The 26710-nt window shown below is 34.1% G+C and overlaps 1 protein-coding gene across 3 annotated transcripts in view; it reads right to left on the reverse strand.

Moving 5' to 3' along the window:
• PTPRD (protein tyrosine phosphatase receptor type D) overlaps window positions 1-26710 on the reverse strand; it is a 2510439-nt gene that overhangs the window by 1654467 nt on the left and 829262 nt on the right. Inside the window, exon 1 of one of the 3 annotated variants that reach the window (XM_066257236.1) lies at window positions 7034-7103. The exons of the other annotated variants lie outside the window; for them this stretch is intronic. The gene's annotated coding sequence lies outside the window, so the exon portion shown is untranslated. Of the gene's footprint in view, window positions 1-7033; window positions 7104-26710 lie in introns of those variants that run through there. 3 annotated transcript variants of the gene reach the window in all.

Genomic DNA, 26710 nt, shown 5'->3' on the forward strand with positions numbered 1-26710 from the left:
GGGAAGAATGAATCAATGATTTATAATAAGGCAGGTTTGGAAAAAAGGATGGGAAAGAAGGATTCTGATGCAGTTGCAGAATCTGAGAATATATATGTTTCATCTGAATCCTAGTTTCAAGGATCATTTGAATGCTTACCGAATGGAGTAAACATTTAATTATCAGATAGACAAGATGATCCTCTCAGTGTATGTCAGTCACCTACATTTTTAAATATATATTGAGCCTACTGAGTTTGTGTGGGTGATTTAACCTATCAAAGAAAAGTAACATTGGTCCTCTTTAAGAGTATAGAGTGTATCATAGATAAAACCAAAAAGATTCTATGAGATGTTTTCACATACAACATAGACTGCTGGTTCCAATATCATCATGGTTTCAATAACTACTAGCTGAATGAATTTTGGAAAATCATGTAAATTTTGTGTAAACTTAATTTCCTTAACTGTAAAATAAAGGGAAAATTCCTATCTATGCCTCAGGGTTGTAATGAGGAATAAATGACTTAAAATATATAAGACACCTGAAATAGTAACTGATGCATAATAAGCCCATTTCAGTAATGATTAAATAAAAAGAAAACTAACAAAACTAGAAGTAAAAAGTTAATAGAAAACTATGATAAATGACTGTGAAACCAATTTTAGGACTAATTATTTGAGCCATGCCAATTGCTAAAAATCATTAACCATATATGGTGTTAGCTGAAGATAAAAGAATCATAAATGGCTAACGGGGGGTAAAAATTCATAATCACCAATTATATCCTCATAACCAGTTATGGAAATGAGGTCTACAGTAGCTTAACTATATTCTTTTCCCTAACTATATGATGTCTATAAGATTGAATATTAAATTGTTTTCTTTTACTTTGTGTTTTCCTCATTTTTGTTTGTTAAGTGTCTGGGTGGGTGGGGGTTAATTTTGCAATGTAGTTCAGAAGTTCACAAGGTAATCAGACGGATCACAACAGACAATAAGAAAAAATGAACACCACTAAAGAGGTAGTGTATTGATACTGGATGAATGATGAAAATGTAGACTGTTTCTTTTTTGGGAGAAATGATTTACTGATAGTTATGATAAGTAGTCTTCAGGAGTGTTAAGAACAGTAGATTTAGCTGTTAAATGGCCAACATTGTAGAACATAGAGGACTTTAGTCAATATCCACCTTTTGAAGTTCTCTTTTCCTCTTGGAAGAATTTTCAATTGTGGGAATCTTAATGGGAAGTAGGTCCCATATCCCATATGAAAAGCAAAGGGGCCATATAGTAGAGGATATAGGAATATATAAATATCTTAGGTTTAGATGATTAGTCTTTAACTAAAGTTTCTAAGTTTTGATAGAATTAAAGAACTAGTTTCATACAGAAATTAGTCAATGCAGGTGTAAAAATGTCAAAGGTCTTATAGTGTCACTGACACAAGAAGGTGACTATGATACTAGTGCAGCATCCTAACCAGACTGATGTGGGTTTGGCTATGTTCTTTGTTTCCTGGCTTTCTTGTCACTTTTTCAGAAGCCTGGATCTCAATTCTTCCTTTTCTGACAATATATAATATATATCTAAATCTGTATTTAGATATATATTCATACAAACTTCAAACACATCTACAAACACACAAGAATAGTATTTGCATATATTTTGAGAAAAATGTAAAAAGCTATACTTCCAAATACTAATAGGGGGTGATAAAATTTTGTGGTTGATCTTCATTTGTTTTCATTTTATTTTCTGTATTTTCATACTCTTACACGTATTACATTTATATTTTTAAAAATCTACAAAACTTCAGCCCTGGCCGGTTGGTTCAGTGGTATAACGTCAGCCTGGCATGTGGACATCCTGAGTTTAATTCCCGGTCAGGGCACATAGGAGAAGTGCCCATCGGCTTCTCCAACCTTCCCCATCACCTTTTTCCCTAACTCTTTCTTCTCCTCCCGCAGCCAAGGCTCCTTTGGAGCAAAGTTGGCCCAGGCGCTGAGGACAGCTCCATGGTCTCCACCTCAGGCACTGGAATGGCTCCAGCCACAACAGAACAACTCCCTAGATGGGCAGAGCACCACATCCTGGTAGGCATGCTGGGTGGATCCCTGTCAGGCACGTGTGGGAATCTGTCTGAGTGCTTCCCCACTTCTAACTTCAAAAAAAAAATACAAAAAATAAATAAAAAATAAAAAATATACAAAACTTCAAACTTTAAAAATAGTTTTTCTTTTCTTAGCTGTCAGAACTTTATCTTTAATTCTGCAATTTTAACTTTCTCAGAGTTTTTAAATAAAACAGTAGATACATTAGTTTGATTCACCTGTAAATTGTGTGCCTGAGTTCATTTCTGTATCATAATTAGCTTATGCATTGGACTGAGGAGGCAAAAAATTAAAATTATGAGATTAAAAGTATTAGAAAAAATATTGTGACTTGAAAACAAAGATGTGGGAAAATACAATGGAATATAAAAATTTTTTTAAATTTATATCCCTTCTAATTTGGTTTTGTGAGAAATAATAAAAAGATAAATTTAAATTTAGCAGGTCCTGGGAACTGCACTCCCAGTGCAGTTAAAAGAGACCCTGAGGGAGAGCCATAGACCCAGATCCAAATGCGATGCTCTGGCAGAAAGTTTTTGTGAGGGAACTCAAGCTACAACAAATTTAGAAGAATAATCTAAGTGCACTGGAAAGTATTTTTGTCTATTTTGTTTTGTTTTACTTTTCTTGTTATATTTGAGCTAAGTATATTTTAAAGAATAGCCTTGTATTTACTAACAAAGACATCTAAGTTATTTTGTATTGTAGCAATCATACAGTGAGGTCAACAGAAGTGGTGGTAGTGGTGGCATTAAGAGAAATGGTTATACGGCATAATGTGAGTATACATGCTTTAAATGCTTTTAGAATTGTTAAAACATAATACATTTATATATCACAGACTCCAGGGTTTAGTTATTAGCTATTTATCATACTAGCTAAGTAACTTTCACACAGGGCTATTTTTTTTTATCTCTGCACCTTCAGTTCCTTATGTTGAAAAGAGCAAAATAATTACATAATTCTACGAGTTCAGATATGCAGTCAAGATGGTGGAGTAGGTAAACACTATGCTCATCTTATTCCATGACCCCATTACAAATAAACTACAGAACAACCAACATTGAGAACAGCCTGATGCCCATCTGAACAGAAGGCCTGTAACTAAGGATAAACAGAAGAAGGCACTTTGAGACTGGTAGAAGGGTCAGGGACAGAGAACTGGCTAGCACCCTATCTATGTGTGCCATTTAAAAATCAAAAGGGATTTATCAGCTGTGGCAGTTTTCCTGAGGAGCAAGGGGTCCCAGTCCCACACCGGGCTCCCCACTCCAGGGTTCCAGTGCCAGGAAGAGAAGTCCAGAGGGCTACTGGAGTCCCAGGCATTTCTAATCCAGGCACAGACCTACTTGCTAATGAATTCACTTGTTCTGAGCCCCAGTGTTGGGGCAGCAGCTCAAAAGGCACGAGGGACATATAGGAAACAAACAAACAGTCTTGCTTTGAGGGAAGAACTGCAGGGGAAGCCTTCTTTGAGACACTACCAAGATGGGGAGACATAGCAGCTCTAATAAATATATAGAAATAAAAATACCGGAAGGCAGACAAAATAAAGAGATTAAAAGAAAGAAACAAACAAATATCATGTCCTCTTCCTCCCAAAAATAAATAAAAAATTCCAGAAAAAGGATTAAATAAAATGGAGACAAGCAACCTAACAAATAAGCACAGGTTATAAAGATGCTCGATGATCTCAGTGAGAACTTCAACAACAACAAAAAATAAAAAGCATAAAAAATTGAGATACAAAATATAAAAAGAGAACCACTCAGAAATAAAAAAATACAATAACTGAAATGAAGAATTCACTAGAAGGAATCAACAGCAGATGAAGCAGAGGATCACATCAGCAATTTCGAAGATAAGGTAGCCGTCTACAAGGTGCTCTACAGAAACAGTAAAGGAATGTTCATTTCATTTTATTTCATTCTTCCTAAGTAAAAAAAAAAAAGTAATTTAGTCATGTTAAGATCAACAGCTATTAACCAAAGCTGATAAGTTAAGTGGGAAGGAGGGAGGGAAGGAAGGAAAAAAGGAGTGAGGGAGAGAGAGGAAGGGAGGAAAGGAAAGGAAAAGAAAGAAAGAACGTAGTTTGGTTGTCACAATCTGCACTCCCATTGTAAAGGAAACTTTTCAGGTAACATACCAACTAAAATCTAAGAAACTTTTTAAAAAATATATTTTTTTTCAGATCACTGCCTTTTCTGCTGTACTTAGAGTAGTGTTCTTCAGTTAAGTGCTTTAAATACTAGATGGTGGTGGGTACGACAAGCCACAGTATGCAAAATAAAAATGTCCTATTTACATATTTTATTTGATCCTTGTTCTATATTTCTGTGCATATTTTTTTATTGAGCAAGATAAATTAGAGCAGTAGTACTTATGAAATCCTGTAAATAAGTAAAATAATTTATCTGGATAATGCACATGAAACTCTTTAAATAATAATGTACATCATCAAAGTTATCGAGAGATGAGTAGTCTAAACTGTCAAGTATGGGTTACCAATCTGTGACCAGTGAGCCAAATGTTGTCTAACAGCTGCTGTTTTTAAATAAAGTTTTATTGGAATATGGCCATACTTGCATATTGTTTGTGAATAATTTTCCACCACAATGGAAGAGTAAAATTGTTTCCATAGAAACCTTATGGCATGCAAAGTCTAATTATTTTTCCACCCTCTGGCTATTTACAGAATGTTTATCATTCTCTTGAGAAAAAAAAAAGATGAGAATCCAGGTCAAAGTTTTTTTGTGGGCAAGGAAAGAATCTTAATATTTCTCAGGAACATGGTTCCCAGAGCTTATTAAGAGTCATTACACCTTGAAATTTTCTCATCTAACAGCAAAAGGTGCCAGTGTATCACTTTTTTTAAAAAAACTATAAATGTTAAGTACACTTTACATATGTTTCCTTAAATTAGGCCTTTTCTCCATTGCTAAGGAAGGTGACTGAACTTGGCAAAAGTACTTACACTCACTAAGTCTAGGTTTACTTACATAAAAAAAATTATAATAAGAACTATAATATCTTACATGGCTCTTTAAGTGTTATGTTTGTATTTGTCCCAAGTTTGGAAAATGAGATCTCAGTAAATAATAATTGCTTCTATTCTCGCATATTCTGACAGACTATATCTCACATATTTGCTATTTGGAAGTTATCTTAGTGTTAGAGAGATGATAATGCACATACCACCACACAAGGTATTTAGTTTCCCAATTTAAAAACACTTTGTTCTCATCAAAATCATTCGCGGATGGCTGCCCCTTACACTGGTGTGTGCAGCACTGCTGAGAGAGGCATTTCACAACCTTGTGTCCAGCAGCACGTACAGTTAAAACTGCTCTCTGTGAATCTTCAACAAGACTCCAAATCTTCGCAAAGCTGATCCAAATTTTAAGGTAAGAAATCAGACTCTACGTGTTCAAGCAAATTTAGTAGAATGATGTTATAGAAGACACATAGCTACTTTCTCTTGAAACTTCATCTTTACAGAAATTAGGCCCTTAAAACCATACTAAATATGTTTTGCCAATGAGTCAATAGAGTTTTTATAAAATACATTCCTTTCAGGTAATTTGGCTCATGACAGCAAAATTCTTTGAATATATAGGTTATCTAGGTCTCAAAACATGTTGTCCATATGAATTACCAGGGAAGCTTACGGATTTCTGGACTCAGGGTCAAGGGTTTCTGATTTTGTAGTTTAAAGACAAAACTTGAAAACTTATTTTTAAACAATCCACTTACATCATTGCTCTGCCAAACATGAAATAAACCAGAGATAAAGAAAAAATGAAAGTGCAAAGTCTTAGGACTGACACTGTTTAGACAGTAGAAACGAAATATTGAGGATCGAAGGAAGTAGGATTTCCTTTTGATTGAATAAAAAACTGCCAACATTATCTTTGAAGAATATGATTTTGTTTTGTACCCACAGGAGAATTAAAGAGAGTGGGAGATTATGATGAAGCTTTTATCTTGGGAAAAACTGATGGAGCCCCAGTGCTGTGGTGTATGAAAATAACAGAGAGCACATCATGCCATAAAATATAAAATTCCCCAAGTATGCTAGAAAAAAATAATATTCAGACATTCGAGTAATTATACTAGTCTTTTAAAGAGTTTTGGTTTTAAAATATTAAATTTCTCCCAAAAGTTACCTTTTACTTGAATAGAAAGGCTCTTAAATAGAAAGGACAAAATCTAAATACAATCCTAAATGTCTTTTCAGCATAGTTAAACTCAAGCCCTATTTTTCTCTGTCTCCATGCATGATTAAAAAATAAATAAATTAAATGACCAAACTGCATTTGACACTATACCCAAGAAGTGATTATTTTGTCACTTTCCATGTAATGGGACACATATGCCATCCACAACAAATTACTGATGTGCTCTCTGATATGCTGCAAATAAATACAATGTATTTGGACTTGTGAGTACCATCTGCAGGATTTCAAGCATGGAAAATATTTTGATGCTTCAGGGAATAATTTATAATTATATAAATATAATTGATGCTACCTTTTTATAAGAATGCTTCAAATGACAGATTATGAAATTTTTGCCAAGTTTCTCTTACATTAACTCTTGAAAATAATATACTTATGCTCTGACCCCAATTTGGGCAGTTGACCTTCTTCTTCACCAGTGCCTTTCTAGATTCTCCCAATTCCCTAATACTACACAGAAGAAAAAATCCCCACAAATTATCTAAGCAATGGAATAGGATTTTCACCCAGAAATATTTGTCTCTGTCTCATTTGCCACACAAACAGAGACATATAACAGGCTTCCTTAACACAGTAGCTAGATACTCTGTAATCCCACTATCCCCTTCTTTCTGTTGTCATGACAGCACTCCATCAAGGCTCAATCCTCCTGCCAGGAGGCTGCTCTTGAACAGGAACTGTCCTAATTATCCCGGACTTACCAGACCCGTCTGGTGCTTGGGATGTTATCTTGGAGCATTAAAGGGGGAGCTTGTAGGGCTGTCTGTAGTGCTGAGGCCTCAGGCTGAGAAATAAAACTGCTTTGTCTTTTCACGGAACCAGCTGAGCTACCTGTCTGTAGGTGATGTACATCACACTTTTTAAAAGAGGCAGCTCCACGTGATGAAGCTACATCCTGTGAGAGCAGCCCCCAGCAAGAAGTGCCAAAAAACAAAAATCACACAAGGGTAGCAGTAGCTCACGTGACTCACAATCAGCATTAAGGACCTTTCTCATACGGAAGAACTTGTGAACCAGTCAGATGAGCTGGGAAGCCAATTTGAGAGCAGTGGAAGGGGGAGAAAATTTTCAAAGGGCCTCAGAAAAGCTACATTCTAGTTCAGAGTCTTCACTCTAATTTTAGTTTGATCTATACTATCTTCACAGGTTACCCCGTATATTTTACATTATAGTTTTCAGAAGAAATAGCTGCAGAGCTAAAGATTTTTCAATGCCTTTTCACTTATGTTCACTTACACCACCACATTAGCAGCCATAACCAATTAACTCCATATATGGCTTGAGTTGTATAAAGAGAGGTATAGGATCACTAAACCACATAGTTCCTGAGGGCCAGGCATGCATTTCTAAGTGGAATCAAAATTATATTACATGTGATGGCTATATGTAGATAAAGCAATTAGAGATGTCATTTGTCACAATAAGCATTTATATAGTTTACCACATTTACTCACTATAACTAATCAAGAGACAAGTGATTAAAAGACAGAGAATTAGATAAGTGAATATCTTGTCCTGTAGGACAAGGCTTCAAAGCTTGGCCGTGACCCTAGAGCCTATGGTTTCAACCAATATTTCTATCTATCAGTAATATATGTGTTAAAGATATTAAAAAGGAACTATATCACATAAAAACAGATATTAAATAAACTGCCTTGGTAACTTACTGAATATGTCCCTAAAAATCAATTAAATAAAAATGTATACTTTGGTAACTTCTAATAAATAACCTATTTATTATAGAATCCAAAATATTTCTTAAATTGAGATTAAAAAAAAGAAAGAAACTGTCTGATCTTGTCCCAATACTTAAAAAAACAATGTTTGTGTATTTGGAGAGTGGTCACTTAAAGTAGGAACATATTGATGAATTTTCTTGGAATATTAGCAATGGAAGAAACAATTCTGTTTATTGGAGAAACTGGGCCCCAACCATTCATCATGACTTCCATCTGATCCCAAAGGATTAACTTGTACAGGTACAATCTACACCAGCTTTTTTTTCATTTGTTTGTTTTGTTTCATAAGGAGGGATTTCAAAAAGAAACAGAGACCTGTATTTTTATTTTAAAAAAAAACCGCAGTGCAAAAAAGAGATTAAACAATGAACCTAGGCTCCAAATTTTAAAAATCAAATTCTGCAGATTATAAATAGCAATGTTCCCTTTTGAAGTTTTAACCCAAAAGCAACTGAAAGACTCTACATGCACTAGTTTTGTTAAATTACAACAAAAAAGATGTTTATGTTTCTTTAAAGTATATATAGAAGTCCGGCTGTAATGTTCTTGACTATTGTTTTTTTTTTTAAAGAATGATAAAGAAACAGAAAGGGAAAAGAACCTCCAGGTTTAACATAGTAAATTATTCCAGAGTTTTAAAAAGAAGCACATATGTCTCAGGTGTGACTGCTAAACTCTTGACTGACCTTATGATTTTTTAGTTCACAATCTTCAGATGTCAATTTCACACTGAAAGAAATACTAGCTCTGTGTAAATTTAAGGGCCAGCCCTTCTATACAGTTGATGCTCCACCCCAAATCATCAAGCCTCTACAACCCATCAAAATCTTCAAATACTTTTTCTGAACTCAGCAATAAACTGAAATGTGAGTAGTAAGTTACCTTGTAAAGTTTAATGCAGTTAAGTCAGAGAAGAGCATGGTCCCAACATGGAGTAAAATCTGTTCAGCACCTTACTCAGCTCCTAATCAATCAAGAGCAGCCTATAATATAATCTAAATAAAAATGGATGTACAAATGACATCTATAAACAAGCCCCAGAACCAGAGCATGTTGTGCTGGTCAAATGTTGCAAAGGGAGAAATAACTCACATAATCCAAAGCAACAAACACCAGCCTGTCACCTTCCAGGTCCATTTACCAAACAACTTAGATTTAATTCTGGAACATAAAGTTACCACTGATATGTGTTTGATTCTTCAAGAATATTCAAACGTGCTCTTAAGCTTTCTTTGTAGAAAACCAATCTTTCCAGTGATTTTTTTGTAGGAATCGTATCTTGAGACTTGGAAGATCAGGAATCACTCCAGAGACAGGATAGAATACTGGCTTATGGTATGGCAAAGAAGGGCAGTTAGTGTGCAAATGTAAATTGTTGTTATCATAATTGTTAATATTAATATTGACAATGCCATTATACTTATTTGCTACTCAGTTTACTGACTGAATCAATCACACACATCAAATGCACAAGGGCTTAGCAGTGTTTTGTATGTGTATGTGTTTTTATTTTCTTTGTAATATGATGTATTTCAAAAAAGTCAAATCTTAAATAATTAAATGAATAAAGGAAGGAAAATTTTAAGAAAAATATCCTTTGGAGAAAGTTTACATATTAAAAGGCATGATGTTTAAAAGATATATCTTTTTAATAAAAGAGATCTTAGATGTCAGCCATTAGCTATGTGATTTTAGACAAAATTAATTAAATGTCTAAATTCAGGAATTACACCTGTAAATTGATGACCACATACCTACTTTATAAATATATTTTAAGATAAAGTAAAATGGTGTAGTTAGATTACAGAATTTAGCATATAGTAAACATTGCAGTATTATTCTCTTTTCTTATGTTTCTAGAAATAATATGAACAAAAGTGATCCAAGTCACTATTTTTGGTCATTGTGGCACCATAATGCTGACTATGAGATTAAAAGGTTGAAGTAACACGCTTTCACCAGGCAAGTCTTACCATGGCAGCTTCTACTTAGACACACTGTTATATTTGTTCTTTCAAGTCAAAGGGGGGGGGGAGGGAATCAATTATATATTCTAGAATGTATAAAAAAAAGAAGTGAAAATGTCCTTTTTTTTTGGTTCAACTGAAGATACAAGATGTGCAAACCCTAAAAATTTACATTCTTCAAGCAATTTTCTGATGTTGTAAGATTTAATCTGACTCATCATATAACATGTAGTTAGTGCAGACATTTTTGTAGGAGATATTAAAGTATATATATATATTTAATAATTTTAATGAGCATATATATTTGTGTTGCTTATTGAAAATAATTGTCATAAGAGACAGGGCGCCTCACTGTCAATGTTGGCTACACCACTGTCATAAAAAATTAAATCACAGAGTGTATGAGCTACTTATACCCATTTAAAATGTTAATGTATTGGCAAATTAACTTCCATAAAGTTCTTAAATTTTAGATTCAATCTGGAACTGTTTGTTACTGATAAATAAAACAAACATATATCTTGCTTGCTATCCATAGAAATATACAATGATGAAAAATTGACGCTTGGAAATTTTCAGGGACAAAAATTCTAGGACCAAATGAATGGAATTTTCAAAATCACTTATGCAGGCCCTGGCCGGTTGGCTCAGTGGTAGAGTGTCGGCCTGGCGTGCGGAAGTCCCGGGTTCAATTCCCAGCCAGGGCATACAGGAAAAGTGCCCATCTGCTTCTCCACCTCTCCCCCTCTCCTTCCTCTCTGTCTCTCTCTTCCCCTCCCACAGCCAAGGCTCCATTGGAGCAAAGATGGCCCGGGCACTGGGGATGGCCCCATGGCTTCCGCCTCAGGCGCTAGAGTGGCTCTGGTCGCAACAATGAGACGCCCTGGATGGGCAGAGCATCGCCCCCTGGTGGGCGTGCCAGGTGGATCCCGGACTGCCTCCCAGTTTCCAGCTTCAGAAAAAAATACAAAAAAATAAAAAATCACTTATGCATAAGTTAAATTTACAGATGAAAACAGAATCTTCCTGCCTGACCAGGTGATGGCGCAGTAGATACAATGTCGGACTAGGATGCAAAGGATCCAGGTTTGAAACCCAGTGGTTGCCAGCTTGAGCATGGGCTCCTCTGGTTTTAGCATATGCTCACCAGCTTGAGCCCAGGGTTGCTGGCTTGAAGAAAAGGTCACTTGGTGTGCTGTAGCCCCCTGGTCAAGGCACATATTAGAAAGCAATCAATGAACAACTAAGGTGCCTCAACAAAGAAATGACATTTCTTGTCTCTGTCACACACACACACACACAAAATTATAAATAAATAAATAAATAAATAAATAAATAAATAGAAAATAGAATCTTCATTAGAAAAGCATTGATAAGGACTGTATATCTAAAATGAAAATTTTGAATTACTGGAGTCCAAGACACTGAAAGAGAATTTTTGGTAGCTATTATTCTCATCAATGAGGAATGAGGATAAATGGCAGTAGCAGGCAACAATTTATTATAGATACTGAAAATAAGAAAAAATTGACACCAAATTAAATATTTCTTTCCTTTCAAAAGAGGTTCTACATGAAAAGAAATTAAAAGTTAAAATCAGAAATCTGCTATAACATATACAAATATACTTAAAGTAAGTAAAAACTAGACATAATTATCATTCTTTCAACAGATTTGATAATATGAAAATTCTTTTGTTGTGTTCATAAATTTTAAGTTAAAGATTTTTTTGCTATGTGCTTATAGTTGTCTATAATTAACAAAAAAAGAGTATCAAGTTTCTGAGCATTTAAAATTTAGAAGACATGGTACAAAATAGAGATATCATTTATTCTTAAAGATAATGTTATAATGTAACTAATTATATTTCCCTATTCTTTAAATGATATAATAAAACCTTTGGAGAAGTTCAATAATGTTCCCAATTGCACAGGTAATGCATGAATCCTACCTAAGTAGATTAGGTGAATTCCTAATGGAGTCCTACAATAAATGTTTTACTGCCCAGAAGTGAGCATTGAATAGGTAACAACACCCTTACAACATAAAGTATGTCACTTTACATGATCTATGTCTATGTGATATACAGGTATACCATACATTATTCAAGTCACAGATAATTTTGATGTCGCCTTTGATATAGAAGCCTTTAGTGTCTACAGAATAAATTGTCTTTTTTTTTTCTGAGAGAGGCTAGATTGTAAGTATTTTAGGCTTCGTGGGCCAGAGACACTCTCCTACCACTAGTCAACTCTGTTGTCATAGCACAAAAGGAGTCATAGACAACACAGAAATGAATGAGCATAGCTGTGTTCCAATAAAATTTTACTTATGGACATTAATATTTGAATTTCATATCATATTCATGTGTCATAAAATATTATTATTTCTTTTAAACCATTAAAAATGCAAAACCATTCTAAACTCTGGGACCATACAAAAACAGATGATAGACCCAATTTGGCACACAGTCTATAATTTTCTGACCCTCTTCTCCTCAGTGTCTACAGTTCTTATTGGTAGTGGCTTTGGTACTTATGTATTCAGAATATCTGGTATAACTGTATCCTGCTGTTTATTTCCAAGGTAACTCTTAATGTACTGTTCAGCTTTGAAGTGATATAATTAATTATGGCCATAAAACATAAGTTAAGTATTCCCTGGACATATCATAAAGAACAAGATATAAGTCTTGTCTCATCACAGAAACTAAGTAATATTTTCCAGAGTAGAACTTAATCATAGCTCTGGGATCAAGGAAAAAAGCCTAGGAAAATTCTTATACATTTGACAGAAAAGAAGTTTAGAAATTTTTATTTTTGTAAATCTTCAAAAGATTATCAAGACGGTATCTTCTAAAATCCTAAGAAGTAAAATATAAAATATTTAATCTTTTCTCAGAAACAGTCCACTGATACTTACACATTTAGATATCATGAATGACTTTGTGTATTTTTATATTTTCCTTTTATTTTTTTTTAGAAATAATATACCCACCATAATTTTACTTTTTTTGGTCACTTTTGTAATTAAAAAATGTTTTGTAAATTATAATCCAGTTTCAAAAATCCCTTTAACATGGTCTCTTCAAAGTTAAGACCCAATAAAATCAATAAAAATGAAAACAGAATATCAGACTTGTTGCCCTTTTAGACAGATGATGCCCAACAGCAAATGTTCTTGCATATAACTGAACCTTTCAGCATATTTAGGGATCATATACAAAAGTTCCAGAAGCTACCATGCTATCAACTTTCTTTTCTTCTAAAAATTGTACACTCAAACTGGGGGTCTTAAAGCACTTCTGCACTAACCTTTAAAATTAATAGAAGAAACAAAGTATATTTCTTCTGTTTGCTGGTCAAATAGACACACTTGAAGAAAAATGAAAAAATATTATTAATGACACAGCATTTGCCAGATTTTCGTGTTGCTAATGATTCTTTCACAAGCATGTAACTGATTTAAGATTTGATGCACCTGGTCATAGTACTGTCGTCATTCATGGAATGATGGCTTTGAGGAAAGTCAAGGCAGCCCTTCTTTTACAGAAGCAAAGGCTATACAATGTTAGATTATTCACATTAAAACAGCTATACTGCATTATAAAAAGGCCATTAAAACACATACACACAAAAAACCCAACAACAACAAAACAAAAAAACATAGTTGCCAGGTGAAACTATGACTTTCTTTTTTACAAAGTACTGTAGTGTCAATAAATTCCCACATACTTTTCCATTGATTCCCAAAGCAATGCCCAGTAAACTGACCAAGAGAAACAGAAAGAAGAAGCTAGACATGCACACAGAAACTACTACTTGAAGAACTAGGACACAAAACCCACTTAAGAAGTGTAGTAATAACTAAAAACACATCCAATGTATATAAGAAAAAGAAATAGACTTTTTATTCACCAAGATTAGTAGAAAGAACAGCAAGAGAAATCAGGCTGAGAGAGAGAATTATCAAAGAATAAAGAGAAATTAGTGAGAATATCCAGCAATCATAGAGAAAATTAATTTTAAAAAGTAAAATTTCTAGAGAAATTTATATTCAAAACATTGGGTGGGAAAATAATTATAGTGTCTGTTAGAATGTCCCAAATCCCGATGGACCCTGACACTGTAGGAGTACATTTCTCAGCACAGTTTCACTCTTTTCTTCACTCAATTTGCTTCATAGTTCCTGTTTCCTTTTGAAAAGATACCCCTTTGAAAAATGGTATTGCTCAATAGGACTGAAAAAATTTTATTAATTGGTGAGTCCATGGAGAAGGAAAGAGTGATCCAGAGCTGAAATGCATAAGAAAAGAGACATTCAGGGAGATAAGCTAGAAGAAAATGTAAAGTGGGTCATGGAAGAATGAAGAATGGAAGTAGTGGTAATTGTGAAAGCATCCATATATTCTTTTTCCTCTCTCAATATTGGTTAGAAGTCTTGGAAGTAGGAACTTTGGTTGTAGCCTTTAAACCAGGATCATGTTAATCATGAGCTTTGTGGAAACTGTACTCAGCCCCAGCCAATCAGCCTAGTGGCTATTGCAGTTGGTTATGCCACAATTTTAAAAGCTTTGCCCTCAGTGTCCAACACTAGAAATAGAACTAGGGCCATCTTCATAATTTCATCTTTCCCCTAATGGCAGCTTTCTCAAGTCCTCAGACTTCTAACTCCTTATTACCAGGGTGAAAAGAGCACTCTGTCTCTGCTCACTTCATTTGGCATATATTACAGAGATAGAAAAGGGAACCACAGTTCATTGGAATAAAGCCCTGAGTAAGTTAAATGCCTCCTGAATTAATGTGTAGTATCTTTTTCCTAGGCTTAAGTAATTGCTTTTTTATTTATTTCAAACCATTTTCATCCTTTCCCAATGCCTAACAGAGTCACTCCCCACATACAGTGGGTTTTCATCGCATAAATTCACAGGATACAATCTTCAATGATAAAAATAAGTAAATAAATAAAATCATGGAATACATATTGTAGCAAGTAGAAGCTGAAGTTTTACATTTATATATTAAATTAAAATTCTTTTCAGCCCATAACATACAAAATGTAAATTGTAGCTCAGCCAGGCAGCAGAAAGGCCTGCGAGTTCTTTATTCAGGGCAACCACCCTTTATGGGCCGTGAGGACATTTACTAAGTTAATATGGTGGTATTCATTCTAATCATACACGGCATCTATCTTGTGCAAGAGAGAAAGTCTAGGTAAATAAAGAGAAGATTAATTTCTTTTAAATAACCATGCTTAATGAATATTCCCCTTGAAGTAAATAAAAAAAATTAAATAGAAAGAAAAAATTTAAGATGACAAAACAAAACAAAACAATAAATCCAAGTTATGAAGAATAAATTATGACTCTACACTGAACCATTATCTGCATCAAAAGATTTGCTCCTTTAAGGCAATAAGAACTTTATATTTTTTCTCTTAACCAGACACTCAGGGAACTGGGATCTATATTCTGTGAAATTGTTTTAGTGAGTAAAGAATCATAGCCCCTGAATTATAAAAAGAACACATCTTGGTAATGAGATATCTTTTTCATTATTAAAGTGGATTATTTCACAATGCTCTAGAGGCTCTATAACTAAAAGATATTTGCTATTTGTAGATGCCTATGGACAATAAATATGATAACACAAAACAGTTATGCTTTGTCTGTATTAAGCCAGCATAATGGAAATATGCCTAATTTTACAGAGACAAACACTTTATAAAAAATAGTACATGTGACTTGAAACTTGCTCTGTTTTTCTTCGTGCTTGGACTTGGCAGATAATTACTGTTCTAGTAAATGAAACACTTGTGATAGTAATTAATCTATAAATCAGAAATGGCCATGACTCCCACATTCTGCTCTCAGAACTGACATCATTATTCATTAAGGCTCTCTTTTTCCAACCCAATATTTGAACACAGATGACTCAAAAGAACATGTAAGGCAGTGACTAGCAATTGCTTTGTGTCTGTTTCTTTTTTAAAATTTTTTTAAAGATTTTATTTATTCATTATAGAGAGGGAAGAGAGAGAGAGAGAGAGAGAGAGAGAAAGAGAGAGAGAGAAAGAGAGAGAAGGGGGAGGAGCAAGAAGCATCAACTCCCATATGTGCCTTGACCAGGCAAGCCCAGGGTTTTGAACCGGCAACCTCAGCGTTTCCAGGTTGACGCTTTATCCACTGCGCCACCACAGGGCCACCACAGGTCAGGCCTCTTTCTTCTTCTTTTTTTTTTTTTTTTCTTAAGTGAGAAGTAGGGAGGCAGAGAGACATACTCTCACATGCGCCCAACCGGGATCCACCCGGTATGCCCACTAGGGGGTGATGCTCTGTCCATCTGGGGCATTGCTCCATTACAACCAGAGCCATTCTAGCACCTGAGGCAGAAGCCATGGAGCCATCCTCAGTGCCCGGGCCAACTTTGCTCCCATGGAGCCTTGGCTGCAGGAAGGGAAGAGAGAGATAGAGAGAAAGGAGAGGGGGAGGGGTGGAGAGCAGCAGGTCGCATCTCCTGTGTGCCGTGGCCAGGAATCAAACCCAGGATGTTCCCATTCCAGGCCTACACTCTATTCCTGAGCCAACTGGCCAGGGCCGTGTCTCAGTTTCTTAATCATTAGCATGGGTATACAAAAGCTCTGCCTTACATGGTTTCAGATAAAATTAAGAATTATATACCTGAAAGTATTTTTAATAGTCAGTGTAACCTCATTTTAAAGATAAAGGAATTACAGTCAACCACAGCAAAGTGATTTGCTCAAACCAGCAATTATTTATAGAGCAGAAAAGGACCTAGGAGGAAAGAGCCCAACCTATTAGTTTTATAGATAAGAAAATTGAGGCACAGAGCAGAAAGCTTTGCCCAAGAACAGCTGTCAAATCTTGTGCCAACCTTAATCAATTGAGGTGCCTTCCAGGAGTAATGTGTCGCAAAGGATTCTAAAGCTTAATCTGAGCTTAATGGATCAGTTGATCATTTAGCATTGATCAATTAGCAATGATTAATTAGCGATGTCTCTGAGGTTTGAGGGTAAGGAAGGGGAGAAAAAAACATGTTCTATGATATCCCTTATTTAATCTCCTTATTCTGAGCTCCACTGTACCACAATTACTGTAAGATAAGGATTAGATTCCAAATAATGGCCTTCACTTTTGAGGAGAGAATGCTTTTCTCATGTTTGCTTAACTATTCTAGTTTATATAAAAGCAGTATTGCTCAATAATTATAACTAAATTGGTATTCTGATTTACTACAAGAATCTGTGAGCATAGTTAATGCTCCTGAGATCTAGTCTTATAGTGCTGACAAATTCACATTTCTGCTCCTGCAAGTTTCAAGGTCAAACTCGATTATTGGTAGTATCACCAAGGTAATGTGAGGCCATTTGGGGGAAAACTAGGTGACTTTCTTTATTTAACAAGCTTCTGCTTTTTTAGTGTTACACATTATTTTCAAAATTCCATCCAGTGTATTTGCATCTAATTTTATATAATGGTATAGAAAATCACAACTGCAAAAATAAGTTAAAATATTTCACTTTAAAGAAGTGTTTATCACAATGTCCTTAGTAATAACAAACTCCCCTGGTACATTTAAAATAAGATTTAATTTTCTCAAACTGTTTAAAAATAACTCTTCAGTAGCACTGATGGACTGCAGAAAGTAATAGTCACATGTCCATGAGTGATAACCACCAGGAAAAACAACAAATAATTGGTAATGTAAAACTGTTTCTCATTCTAAGAATCATAGAGCATATGGTATTTCAGAAGATCTGTGTTTGAAGAGTGTCATTACTATTCCACTGCAGAGTCACTAAAGGCAAAACAGATGCAGGAAAAGGATCGCAAAATCAGCTTGGAAAGACATCATTGTTAACAACTTATTTTTGAAAACTCAACTGAAGAACAGCTTGAATTAAGTTTCAAGAAATTTTATTTCTTTCCTGAAAAAGTATTTAATTGTAAATAAGTGGGCATATTTGCCTTCTTGTGGTTAAGGCCAGACACAATATAGTCTTTTATGGTTTTTTATTTATTATTCATACATATTTACAAGAATATAAAGACATTAGTAATATTTTATTGGTCTTTTTTTGTAGTTGCTGTATCTGCTTAGCACCCGTACTTTCTATTGCCTTCCTCATGCCTAGGTTACAAAAGTAGGAGTTTAAGACTATGAAAAGTACACTCTCATTTTACACCCTGAAGGAAATATGACAAAGCATAGCTTAAACCGTGAGGAAGAATATACAGATGTCACTTCAACTATCTCACTTTTAAAATACATTTGTGAAATTTTCCTAGTACCACTAGCAATTATACATATTGATAGTTCCTTGTTATTGATATTACAATGATCTTGTCACCAGATATAGTCCTTGGCCAAAGCTTGCTTTCTAGGTTTTACCACTAGAGCAGAAAAATAAAGTTGTTCATTTTGTTGCAATTTTCTTTGACATATCACATTGCCACACTTGTAGTGTAGACCTAAAAAATTAGCATTTCTTCTTCAAGGAAAATTCAGTGTTGGAAAAGAAAACCTGAAATTATATACTGGATTTTAAAGAAATAACTGTTGGCAAAATTGACACTACAGTTGAAAGGTCTAAGTTTTTTTTTAAAAAAAGTTATTGTATTTCTTCAACAGTAAAAGGAATCCATAATGAATTCATGTTACCTTATGACAAGTTTTAAATTATATAATTGCATATACATGCAGTTAAGTAGAGAGAAAGAGGGGAGAGAGAAAGAAAGAAGAGAAAGAGAGGGAGAAGTAGTGGGAGAAGGAGGGAAGGGGAGAGGGAGGGAAGGGGAGAGGGAGGGGGAATAGGGAAGGGAATTTTGCTAAGAAATGCTAACTACCATTCTAATTATGTGAGTGTATTGGGAGAAATAAATTTTATATTACCCCAGTAAGACTCACTCTTGGTATTCTCATGGTACGAGACTATTTAGAAGCTTGAAATAGTCACTTCTTATTCTTACAACTCATGGAAAGAATATTTAAATGGTTTATCAATTACAGACAGTCTCTGACAAATCAGTTCAAATTATGATTTTTTTGAATTTACAAGGGTTTAAAGCAGTACACATTCATAAATTCTAACTTTTTATTGTTTCCAGGCTTGCAATATGCGAGATGATATTCCATTGTGTTTCTGGGCAGTGGCTGCCAGTCAGCCAGGCAACCATGAGGGTATACAACCAATACTCAGTATATTCAGCGTGTTAGATGGCTTTGAAAAACTGTGGGCTAATTTAAGTGTTCTGAGCGCACTGAATGTAGGCTAGGCCCAGCTGTGATGTTGGACAGGTTAGGGGTACTGAATACATTTTTGACCTATAATATTTTCAATTTATAATGGCTTTATCCAGACACAATCCCATGGTAAGTTGAAGAGCATCCATACTGATATAGAGCATATTATTTTGTTTGTGATGACATAATTTACATATTTGAAAAAATTATTTAGAGTATTTCATTTTATTGATTACATAAAAATTAACTTGTATATATTAGTTATTTATAGAAAACCTAATTAAACAAAAGTAAATAAATTCATAAAATTACTTTAAAAACACTAAGTTGATGATGACCATCTGTAAGAGCCAACAAGTTGGAATTTTCATAAATAAGTACATGTCTCTATGTTTGAGTGTATTTTTACATCCAAACATATTTACATTATTTTTTATTACAATAGTGACATCTTCTCATATACTCTGGTTAAAAGATTTGCCATACTGTGGAACTTCCACTTGTTTCCAGTGTTTGCTTTTTTTTTTTTTTCATGGTTATAAATGATGTGATGGCCATCTCTTAGTTTACTCAAGATCTTTAATGTGGAGAGAGTGGGCATTTCCCCCCACCACTAGACAACTCTCAGTACCAGCTGGGTGTCCTCCAATTAAACTTAATTCTGACATTACTCACCTGAAGATAGTGTCAGGACCTGCAGGTTAAGAGCTTGGACTTACAAGACCGCTTCTCCCTCCACACCTATTTCAAATACCAATTGCAAGGATAGGATGTCACTCATGCTTCTGATGAACCAGCTCTAGAATGAGGTTCCAAAAACCAAAGCCTTGGATATTAAACACCAGTCACAAGCCCAGGTTGCTACCTGTACTTCTGAACAAGTGGCTTAAAATTAGAGGTTCCCATAAACCCCTCATTTATTTACATTAATTTGCTTGTGCTCACAAAACTCAAGAAAGCTATTTACTCACTAGAGAATTATATTAGTTGTATCCTATTATAACAGGGTACAACTCAGAAGAGCCAGATGGGATAGACCCTTGGGGCAAGGTGTGGGGAAAGGGTGCAGAACTTCCATCTCCAAGTGTATGTACCACCACACCAGCACCTCCACATGATCATCAACCTAGAAGTTTTTTAAACTCAGTGTTTTGCGATTTCTATAAAGGCTTTATTGTATAGGCATAATTAAATCATTGACCATTAGCAACTGATTCCATCTATAGCCCTTTCACACTTCCAGAAGTGCTGAGGTAAAGGGAAACTGAAAATTCCAAACTTCTAATCACATAGTTGGTTCTTCAGGCAACAGCCCCCATCCTTATATGTGGTTCAAAAGCCACACCTCTGGAAACTATTATGCTAAGTGAAATAAGCCAGGCAGAGAAAAAAAAATATCATATGATCTCATTCATTTGAGGAATCCAATGAACAATGTGAACTGAGGAGCACAATAGAGACAGAGGCGGGATCAAAGGGACCAGAGGTCAAGGGGATGAGAGGTGGGATCAGAGAAGGGAAAGAGATTGGTGAAATTATATATACATAACAGCATTATAGAGAGCAGGACAGCAAATCCTGGAGGAAAGGGGGGAAGGAGTAGGGGAAGGGGGCAAGGGGGAGGTTGAGGGGAACACAGGAGTGGTGGGGATGTACTCGGTGACACACTAGAATCTATGTAAACACAATACATTTTAAAAAAAAGCAGTCACAACTCATTAAAACAAAAAGACACCTTTATCACCTTTACTGCTATCATCATTTACAAAATTTCAAGGTTTTTAGGAACTCTGGGATGAAGATCAAATCACACCATCCTTGTTCATTTCTTGCTCATGTTTTTTAAACACATTGACTAATTCTTGCTTGAAAATAGATTCCTAAAGATAAAGGTACAGGACAAATGCTACATATACATATTTGTGAACTTCCCCCCCCCCATTGCAAGAATTCTTTCCTTAAAAGTACATTTTAATTAATTTAATCCTAAAATCAGTTTATAAAAAATCTCTTAACAAACCTATTCTTGAGTGCCACTGTTGATAACAAGTTATTTGCCATTTTGAAAAGCAAAAGCATATTTAGATAAAATAAATTGATTTAAGTCATTTAGATAATCCATCTCTATCTATGCAAACCTGGGTATTACCTTTAACTACTACTTACATCCAAACCTGCCTGGTTGATTTAGCTAGTTTTTCTAGAAATGACCATTTCCCTGGCCTCAGTAAATGGTTTCTCCAAGGCCTTCACTATACCTTCCCATGTCTTTTTTAATTTTCTGACATAAAACAGCTTCAGAAATTGAGATGAATACCTTCTTTTGATTGACAATCATAGAAGAGAAATTCTCACCCAGAGTTGTAATCATTTGTATTTTTGAAGTATTTGTCCTGGTTTATTAGGCTGAGTTTTCCCAGTTTGCTGTAGACATTTTGCTTCACATGTCCCGTTCAAAAAAGAATACAAAGCAGCTCTCACTGAAACTAAGTTAGTTCTAGCCAAAATCTGTTCCGGATTTTGAAGAAAAGTTTATTTTTTTCAATGCCACCAAACCATCCCAAGTATATTATATTTCAGATGTCCTGGTGACTTTTCAACTATATTTCAGTCCAAGACAAAACACAATATTTAGGACATTTAAATTTACCTTATTTGACCATGGTAAATTAGTTCAATTAGTTAAGAACATTGACCCAAAATGATGAGGTTGTGAGTTTGAATCAGGTCAGGGCACATATGAGAAGCAACCAAGAAATGCATGACTGAGTGGACCAACAAATGAATGCTTCCCTTCCCCACCCCTCTCTCTCCCTTCCTCTCTTTGTAGTTCTAAAAATCAATAAAATTTAAACCTTGGCCAAATAGCTCAGTTGGTTGGGCATCATCCTAGAACACGGAGGTTACCAGTTCAATTCCCCAGCCAGGGCACATACAGGAACACCTCAATGTTCCTGTCTCTCTCTCTCTTCCTATTTCTCTCTCAAAATAATAATAAAATTTACCTGATTTTCTTATAGCATTACTACATAGATTAATATAAAAAAATTAACAGGAATTCTTTCTTCACTGAAATGGGAGACTTAAGAGTAGATGACAAAAGCAAAAAAAAAAAAAAAAAACAAGGTGTTTTATACTAATTTATGAAATATATTTTGGATTTTATTCATTCAAAAAACATTTTAGAGCATCTAACTTCAAATATTTGAGTGTATGAAATACTGTTAAATTTTGGGATTCAAAGATAAATTAAGCATAGTCTCTCCTTTTGAAAAGCTCATAGAAGATTTAAGATAGTAGGTAACTATAAAAATCTAAAACAGATTAATAGTGCACACATCAAAACAAAGACAGAATGGAGGAGGTGAGTTTGGGTTAATAATTGTTTCTGGGACACACTCATTGAATTTGTTACTAGCTTGGGTAAAGGCAAGAGTCAAGGATAAATTTAAGTGTTTCAGTTTGGTACACTAAATAATCATAATATTTAATGCTAAATATATATGCTACTATATATATGTAGTACAGATATATATATACACAGATATACATATCTCCACACACATATATATACATATGTAAATTGATAAAGAGAATAAATCAAGTATTTATTCTTCCTTTTCTGAACAAAATAAGTTTCAAAGATTTGTGTAATTAAATTGATAATGAGGAAAAAGTTTTTTTCATAGAAAAGTTATACTAACAAATATAAAAAGCCTACACTTAGAAAATCATCATTTCACAACTCCCAATGAAATAATGCAGCTAGGCAAGATTCATTAATTAATTATAAAACAACGAGGTGAAGAGTTGGTGGGAAACTTTATTAAGAATCGTTAGATTATATGGTGACCAACTTTTTTATAATGAAAAGGAGGACAAAAATAAATTGAAGAAAACAATATCGTAAATAAAAGAAATATTTTATTCATTGCAACAATAGTACACTATAATATGATAAATTCATAATAGAATATTTGTAATATTTTATATTGTAATTATGCTTACATGTCTATTAATTTTTAATAATAATTGTAAGAAAAAAGTACTCATTTAGATACAAATACGTCACATCACACACAATGGATCGACTCTGTATCAATCAAATACGGACATTTACAGATTAGTCTCCCAATATAAAAAATGAGGACATGTAGGAGTATACTTTTTGAGGGAGGATGGAACTTACAAAAGAAGGACTATCCTCCCTAAAGGAGGACAATTGGTCACCTTATAGATTGACACAACTAGAACACACTGATCAACCACAGCTTCTCTGAAAGCCGAATCACCAGATGTACATGGACCTGAGGTGATGCAAGAGTAAGTTTACAGTTCCACCAACGAAGTACTCTTAGAAAAACAAGATGAACACCTAAAGCTAACTATTATCAGTAAATAGAAGATTTGGGTGAATGAAGAGTAGTTTAGACATCATCAAGAGAAAGCCTACAGGCAAATACAGAATGTGGGACACTCCACAAATAAATGATAAAAAATGATGTTAATAAGTAAATGGCATGCAAAAATGTAAATGAAGAGAGATTTATGCAATGTATAGACCATGACTGGATCATGATTTGAAAAATATGAACTAAAAAAATACATTCAGGAACTGCTATCAGGAAAATGATTAGAAACTAGATAGTAGATGATATTAAACAATCACTGTTAATTTTGACAGTTTAGTAATAGCATTTTAATATGTGTAATGTATGTGTATGTGTGAATATACACATATATTCTGTTAAGCATTGATATTAAAGTATCTGCAGATAAAGTGATGAGGTATCTAAGAATCGCTTTAAAATGCTACTCATAGGAACATAACTGAATGAGAAGGTGTTTAAGACATAAAATATTCATCGTCATTAAAGATAAGTAAAAGGATACAGGGAAATTTATTATACTATGTTCTTTATTTTAAGGTATGTTTAAAAATTTTTTAAAAAGATGAAAAAAAATTCAAGGAATCTTTATATAAAAAGAATTATAATGGTATATTTTAACATATCATTGTTTAAAATCTGGATAGATCCGGTAGACAAAGGAGAAAGAACATAGTGAAAACCACTAAGTCAATTTATAGTCTACATTTACTACACCTATAGAAAATGTTGTTACTTGAATATAGCTTATTTTAATATATCCACTGCAAGTTAGCAATATATCAGGAAGTTTCCCCATAAACTAACACTTTCAAAAAGTTGCAATTTATATGAACATACTTTTATCATATGTATTGCATTCAAATTAAAAATTAAAGACAAATTATTATAGTTACAGAAATTTGAATAGGAACTGTATATTAGATAACATTATTTATACTTTAATGATATTAATTTTATTGGATATGATGTGATACTGTTATGGCTATGTACAAGCAAGTATTTCTTCTTAAGAAATACCTGCTGAAAGATTTGGTGATGAAATGTACTTATCTTTGAAATTTAATTTCAAATAATTCAGCTAAAACATTTCACACAGAAAAACAGACATATACACACATGAAGAAATTGAAATGAGAAATAACTCAAATTTTTTAAAATGATAATAATTTGTAAATCTAGATGAAAGTTAAATATGTGTAACTATACTATTCTTTATTATAGGTTTGTGGGGAATAAAAGAATAATTATCCTCTCACTTCAAAGTACTTCTAGCTGGTCTAATAATAAAATAAACAGAGGTAGATGAACAGGAGAAAATGTACAAATTTTGTTATATGAATGAACATTTGAGGGTGCCATAATGAGACTCCTAGGGGCCTTGGACAATTGAGGTTTATGTGCTTCTATGAACAAAGAAGAAAGGGGGCAGGGATGAGATTGCAGACGGGGAAAATAGGCAATTTACAGATAGTCAGAAAGAATGAAACACACATGGCAAATTCCTACTAGACAACCCAGAAGCATTAGGGAACAGGGGTGAATCTAGTTCACCTTTCCCTGCATGAAGCCTTCCTATCTAATGTGAAGGTAGATATGGTAAGATTCCTTACCTGGAGCAGCCCTTCTAGCTTAATATCTTAGGCAGGAAAGGGTGAGTTTTATTCCTGAATCTTTTTTTTTCTTAATAACCAACTTAAAATAAGTATCACAAAAAGCACATTTTGAGGAGGCAAAATTTTGGTCCCCTTCATTGTGAAGCTTATCATTGTAGAGGATAGGTAAAAATAAAATAAAAAACAGTAAGAAAGCTGAATATACAACCTTTTACAAGTTAGAGATTAAGAAATACAATTAATTTTATCCCTTGGGTCAAAGAGAAAATAAAAATATGATATTTTTTTCTAGTCTACAGAACTTTTTATACAAGTGTCTTTCTCTTTAAATGGTTATGGGGACAAGAGTTGACTTGATCTCTAAGGACATTTTAACAATAGAAATGCACATGTCTAAGTATCTTAAAACTGTCATAATAATAATAAAAGGTGACATTTACTGGCAATTTACAGATGCCAGACAATGAACTATACACTGCATGTATAACCTCATTTAATCTTTACTTAAAACTTATGAGTAAATGTTGTTAACCTCCAACTTTACAGTGCTGGTATCATGTGCTGGTAAATGATGAATTCAAGAGTGATCCCCTTTATTGTTAAGCACAGTATCATCACTCATCAGTTTCATCTTGCCTTTATCCATCAGAGCTGACAGTCACCATGCTCCCATAAATGAAATATCTATCTTAGTATAATTACTTTAAATATATAGGCTCTGAAAGCAGCCAACCTGAAAAGTAAATTCCTATTCCAATACTTACTAGCTGCGTGACACAGGTCAATGGATGTGCCCTCATTGTTCTTCATTTTCCTCAACAATAAGATAGAGATAGTATAGATTCACAAGTTGGCAGGATTATTGGAGATAGGTACATCTAAAGAACATAGAACAGTGCCTGGTACATAAAAACTATCCAGTCAATGTTAGGTATCATTATTGAAAGCCTGGGGAGGGTGAGGATTCCTTATTGCAGCAGCTTCAGATGGTTTTGAAAAAAAATGATTATGTTCCAAAATAAAAGCTTCAAGAAGAAACAAAGACATAAAGGTACTAAAAGTAGCCATATTTATCGATTATAGAAGACAGACTAAATTAATTATCTCTCTAAACAAGGTGGCTGTTTAATATTAAATATAAGCTCAATAAACATTTGACAAGTAATGAATTTAGCAATTAATATCTAAATGCTTTACAACGAAGATAGCTAAACAAAAAACGTTTAATTTTCAGGATTTCTTTTTAAAGAAAAGGGTTTATTAGGCCACTGCTAGCAAAATAAAAATAGACCAGTCTTAGGGCATAGGATCCAAACCACCAGCAGCATGGCCAGGTAGGAAGGACGGTATGTCCATCACCCTAGAGTGTTGCAGGCATTTTTCTATATCAAGTAAGTGGAAGAAA

This window comes from Saccopteryx bilineata, chromosome 2 (assembly GCF_036850765.1).
Source record: "Saccopteryx bilineata isolate mSacBil1 chromosome 2, mSacBil1_pri_phased_curated, whole genome shotgun sequence".
In the NCBI taxonomy this organism is placed as follows: Eukaryota; Metazoa; Chordata; class Mammalia; order Chiroptera; family Emballonuridae; genus Saccopteryx; species Saccopteryx bilineata.